We start from the raw sequence: 6435 nt of genomic DNA, 5'->3' as shown, positions 1-6435 counted from the left end.
TAGGATGAAGAGCAGCTTTGATGATCCAAGTGGCAGATAGTTTTTTGGCAGCAGAGGAGATGTCAATCACCCCCAACCCCCCTCCTCTTTGGCTTGATACAATACTCCCATCTAACCTTAGAGACTTTATTGGACCCCCCCCCATAAGAAAGATCTACATAGTTTGATAAATTTGTCCAAGGTAGTCTTGGATGGGGAGACCAACAAGATAGATAGAAAATGATAATAGGATAGAGACAATGATTAAGAACCATTTTCCTACCTGCCATATTTGCTTGGAAGCTTCTCCATTTATCTAGTTTCTTCTAGAATCTGTCCGTTACCCAGTCCCACCTTTGCTTCATTGTGACATCAAATCCCATTGGTATCTCCAAGAGTCTGAAGACTGTACCTTTTTTGTAGCTTCATGCATCCTAGCTATTGTAGGACCCCCTGATCTTCCCCACTGAGTGTACCATAACCTATTTTGGAGTGGTTAATACATGAACCTGAGGCTTGACAGAAAACCTCAAGGCAATCCATTACACAAATGACATCTTGATCAGTGTTTCTAGGAGTCAGAGTAGTGTCATCATCAAACTGGTGGCATAGCAATTGTTTACCATTACTGAGTTCAATCCCTTTCAGAGCTCCTTCCTGTATCTAACTTCTAAAGAGCCAACCAAGATAATCTATAGCAATTGCAAATAAAAGAGGAGCTATAGGGGAGCCTTGTCTGATTGATCTCTTGAGGAAAAAAGAGTCACTCATAATGCCATTAACATTGACTCTAGCAGTAGCATTAGTAAGCAATAGCTTAACACTGGAAACAAATGAGGGGCCCATCCTACAAAGATTGGATGATAAAGTCCCATTCCAACCTGTCATAAGCTTTATCAAAGTCCACCTTAAGAAAACATATATCTTGTTTGGTCTTTAGCATACTCACACCCTTCCCAGATGTTGATGATAGCTTCCAAAAGGTGACATCCCTTGATGAAACCTTTTTGTTCTGGTAGATCCCAATCCTTCATTTTGCTTTGAATTCTTAAAGCTAATGTTTCGGCAAATATCTTGTAGCTGCAATCTTGTAGCTGCAATTTAACATTGTGAGGGGTCTCCAGTTTTTTAACTCATCTTTAGAGCCTTCCTTAGGGATCAATTTTATAATTTGTCCATTTATATGAAGAGGAAGACAACCTTCCCTGACACTTTCCTGCTAAAGGAGTAAAAGTTAAGGCCCAATTAGTTCCCAAAAATCTTTGTAGAATTCAATAGGAAGACCATCTTCCCTCAGAGTCTTCCCATCTACCATAACATTTATAGCTTCTTTCAGCTCTTCTAGACTGAAGGGTTTTTGTAGATAGGGGAGGTAAAAGGATTTAACAGCTATCCCTGAAGGACAAATTGATGTAATGGGATCTAGAGTCCTAAGGTCTAAGGTTGTGAGTGTGTGAACACATGGTGTGCTTGGATAGGTGTCATAGGTGTGATTGAGTGAATCTAGGTGTGTGGTATGTGATTGAGAGAATCATGGAACTGATTGAAAGGTTTGTGGATCTAGATGCTCTACTGAGCTCACATGTGATGTGACTACTGAATGTAACTAGAGCCTATAGATTGGGCCTGTCTCTCATGAATAAACTCTCTCTTTTGCCTCACTTACTAAATCCTTTTTGCAACTCCAACGTGTGGTATCAGAGCATTGGTTCACTCTCCTTGAGACCTCCTTGAGTGCCATGTCATCATCTTCTTCACCATGAAGGTTTTTGAAGCTTTTCTTCTCCTTCTTCCCACGAAATTTCCAAGTGCTTGTTCTCCTTCATCTTTGAACCATTGCACTTGCCCCTTGAGATGTAGTTTCCCCTAGTTAGGGCACACTTCTAGCTGGGAGGAATTGAAGAAATAAGGTGTCTACAACCCATGCTGCTCCTTGCTCCATTCTGTGCCATTTCTTTAAATTTAGCTTACTAGAGCCACCATTTCAAAACTGGTCTAAAGTGCACTTAGGCCCTATGGGCTACCTATTGGTGAATTTTGAGGGAAAATGGTCAAGGGAATGAGGAGAAACTAAGGAAAAACCAGTTGGGTTTTGAAGAAGACATGGTTTTTGGAGGTGGAGAAGATGCTGCTGCCCCTGGTGGTGTGAAGCTTCATTTGGTATGAGACTTACACTGAGTCTTCTACTTCCAAGTACCTTTAATTACACAGAAAATGCCTTCTACTTGATTCTTTGTGGAGTGAGGTAGCAATCCTCCAAGGTTCCTCTGTTTTCTGCAAGCATTTCTAGACTATTTTTGAAGTTTGATGCTACACTAAATGCTAAGGTGATGCTTGAGGAGTTAAAGCATAGTTTAGAGATTCAGAGATTGTTTTTTCAGTTCTAAGAATGCTCTTTGGAGCTCAATTGAATGCATTTTTCATATTTTATATTTAGGATTAAGGTTATGGTACTTTGAAGTAGATTTCAAATCATACTATCTTGTTGACTAGTTGACTAGTGTGGGTTGACTATGACAAGAGCTTAGATGAAGGAAGAATATATCATGACTTGTATGATGGTTTCCAATGGATATGATTGGAACAAAGGTTTCAACTACAACCATTATGATTCTTATTTTGAAGATGATTTAGTTATGGTTTTAGTATCTTTCATGATATATGAAATGTACTTGCATTTGGTTGACTATACCTTGCCATACAATCAAGACCACCTCTTGTACAAGAGTAGACATTGCCCTTTTGTGTGTTGTACAATACCCTTAGGGTTGGCACAAAGAATACCATGGGTATGACTACCTTGATCCTATTGGTACCTAGAATGGGCTATGTGCTATTCTTAAAATAATCTAAGAATCCTTGACAGCCAATTCCCAAGCAAGATATGTTGATGTGTGCTTAGAGAAAGCTCTATGCTAGGCCACCTTAATTAGTTTCTGTACACTCTTAAGTTGAAAGAGTTTAGGGTCAGCTTTGAACCAGGAGGGACTCCTCTCCCCAGGTCCAAAATCACATCTCAATGAGATAGGCTTGTGATCTGATAGGCTTAAAGAAGAGTATGTTACAACTCTTATAGAGAGCTGTCTGTTCAAGAGGTTTTGGGAAATATAGAATCTGTCAAGTCTAGCCTCCCTTCTGTTCTCCCCTATCTGACTGTTGCACCAAGTGAACTCTCTGTTATTATTGACATCAACCATCTGCCAGTGCTCTTTACATTCTTCCCAACCAAGTAATTCAGATCCACTGATGCATGTGCCCATTCCCTTCCATCTGTTTTCTTTGCTCTCTACCATATTGAAGTCCCCCATTATTATGCAATTGCCATTTGAGTATTGCAGGGATTCCCATAACTCCCTCCTCTCTGAAGCTGAATTGGGAGCATAGACAAAAATGACAAAAATGTCAATTTCTTTCACACAACACTGCAGCATTAACCATCTATTGTCAGCATATGTAATGACTTGAGAAATACAATCCTTATAGTGAGACAAAATACCTAGAACCGTCCCTCCTTTGCCATCCTCATGAGAAGTAAAAAAACAAATCCTTCTTCTATCTATTAGTTTTAACCTATAGAGTAGACCTACTTGCTTTGACTTCTTGCAATGCTAAAAAGAGAGGTGAGAGTGAGTTAGCTCTTAGCCAAACAGCTAATTCTTCACTCCTACATGGATCCATTAACCCTCTGACATTGAGAGTTAAGAAAGTTAATGATTTATCTAACATTCTTCTTCTGCCCCTTTTTAGCCCTGGGGTTGGGCTGTTAGCCCTGGGGTTGGGCTATTCACTAGCACAGTGGCTACCTTGGATTGTCTTCTCTTATGCTGAACTATTGTGAAAGTTTTGCCTTGACTAGTGTCTTCCTGAGAATGTATAGTATCATGAGTGGCCTTTCCTAGATCATCCTCTAAGTCTTCTTCACTAACTTCTGCCTCTTCCATGGCATCTTCCCTTATAACATCCTCTTCAAATTCTTTTGACCAACCAACCTCTATGGCCATGTTATCATCTTGATTGTCAGTGACTTCCTTCTCCAAACTCTCTTCTTACTCCTTGAGTGGATCAAAGAAATTTTTGTTGACTGTTTCTGCCTGTCTGTTGTCTTTTTCACTGCTCTTGTTAGAAACCTATCCAGTAGATTGGCCCTTAGAAGGAGGGTTCTAAGTTTTAGGGACCCACTTTTCAATTAGGGGATGCTGCTTTGTAGCATTGGCTTCTGGCTCCTTAGCTTTGGGTCTCTTTAGAGGACAGCTCTTAACCACATGTGTGGACAGACCACAAAAAAAGCAAGAATGGGGGAGATTTTTATAAGACAGAGGTTGTTCTCTAAATACACTACCATTTCTGTTAAGAATGGTAAGGGTTCCATGCATCTCTTCTGCTATGTCCATTTTGATGCAAATCTGAGGATTTCCTCTAGGGTTGATAAAATTTTCTTGCTCTACTCCAAGGACTTCTCTTAACCCACTACATAAGGAGGGAAGCTGGTTACATAAGTACAGAGGTAAGTCTGGGAGCTCCACCCATACAAGAATCTTAGTTGATCTAGAAGAATCAAGAGAAAAATCTTTGGACCACCACTCAAGATATAAGGGCTGATTCCTAATAGTCCAAAGACTGTTTTGCATGGCTTTGGAAGCCATTTCTAGTTTCTAAAAAAGAAAGACAAAAAGTCCTTTCTTGAGAAATCTTACATTTAAAACATTTATACCTTTCCTAATCCAGTTCATCCTGATCCAGGACTCAATGAAAGTGAGAGGAGGTCTTACTCCAGGCAGAAAGCCTACCAAAACATGAGTGCTAAGCTAGACTAGAGAGTCTTGAAGAAGATTGTCATCCAAGAAAGCTTTTACTGTCTTACCTTCTCCATCTGTTGGATTCTCTCCATTAGCATGTTGTGCTCCGTCCTCATCTGGTTGTGAAGCATGTCAGGGTTCTGAGATGCCCAATGGTAGGTGGTCTTCAATTTCTTTCTCGCTGGTTGAGGGTGGCCTCTTGTCTCCCATAATCTGCCTAATATCCTCTCTATCTCCTCTTGGGTCCTTGCACTGAGTGAGGGAGTTCTGTCTGCTATCCTTGGTCGAGGTCCATGGTCTCCTGCTTTATCATTGTGCATGGTTCCACCTTCACGTGAAAGCTTGGAGGGAGAGTTGGCACCGGTGCCTACAACTCCTCCTTCACTATTGTCTCCAACTTCTCCTCACTAGAGGGATTGCATGAAATGCTCCTTGTGTAAGCCTCTGGCCACCATGGACCCGTTTGCACTGGAAGGGCCAGCAGAAGTACACATTCCTAGGGGGAGGCTGAAGAAGCTACCCCGTGGCTTCTGAGCTGCATGCATATAAGAGGGGCCCACAGCTCCTCCTCGTCTTCCTCTTTCACCATGAGAAACCGAGCTAGCTCCATGTCTCACAGGTGGTGTTTCACATTCCAGAATCTGTTTGAATACAAGAGCAGGAAATCGGCTATCATCAGCTAAGTTGAAGCGGTCTGGAAGCTGAGGTAAGTGGGTGTCGACGTCCAAGAAATCAGATAAGAAGTCAGACTCAAAAGTTCGATGAGGTAAGTCAAAGGAGATGTTGAGAGTATTGATGGGAGTGGAGGCGTACGGATGGAGGGATCTAGCATCCCCCTCATGACCTCTATGGCTGTTACCATCATCTTCAGTCTCCATCTCCCCCTTATCCCTCAACCCTTAAAATTTTGAATTCCCTAGATTTTTATATTAGTCTTCTAAGAAAAGGTATTATAACGCATGTGCATTACATCCATCAAAATAGAGGTGATTATACTTTGTTTGTGAAATGGCACTAGCACAACTACAATTCGGCTGTGTAGTTGTTGATAGATTTGATCTCACCACTTATAATGTAAGACTTATATAAGGCTTCTCCTTTGGGACACATAACCATCACATTGATGAGTGGCCAATGAGCAACATTCATTCACCCATCTAAAACAATCGTACATCCTACTAAAGCCAAATCATCAACAAAATGGATCCCTTCACCCATCGCTATTGCATATTCTCATATTCTACATCTAGCAATGTAGTGTGTGTGACATAAAGGATGGCATCACAATTTTTTTACCATATCTCCCAACTGATTACAAGGCATGAAGGATCATGAATAAGGCTCAAAGCTATCCCAGAGCAATATATTGCATTTGCAACATCAGCTTGGGCATATTTAGCTCTGGTCTCCCTTAAGGCTTGTATGATTATTGGTTGCCTATTTCAATTATAAGAAGATCTCCCTGTAGGAATTGAATGATCCAGATTCTTAGTGCTTGCCGCAATGATCTTCCATGTGATATAGACTCTGCGATGACTGTTTCTCTCACCAAAGGATCTATAACATTGCGTTGATGTTTAATAAAACCTGGATGATTTATGAGTTTTATTGATATTGATCTACAATCTCTTTTGGATCGGGTCCTACACACTTAGTAATT

Source organism: Dipteris shenzhenensis, chromosome 26, assembly GCF_047967505.1.
Source record: "Dipteris shenzhenensis isolate YYH24624 ecotype China chromosome 26, Dip_SZ_1.0, whole genome shotgun sequence".
Taxonomy (NCBI): Eukaryota; Viridiplantae; Streptophyta; class Polypodiopsida; order Gleicheniales; family Dipteridaceae; genus Dipteris; species Dipteris shenzhenensis.
Note: the sequence above shows the minus strand (reverse complement) of the source record.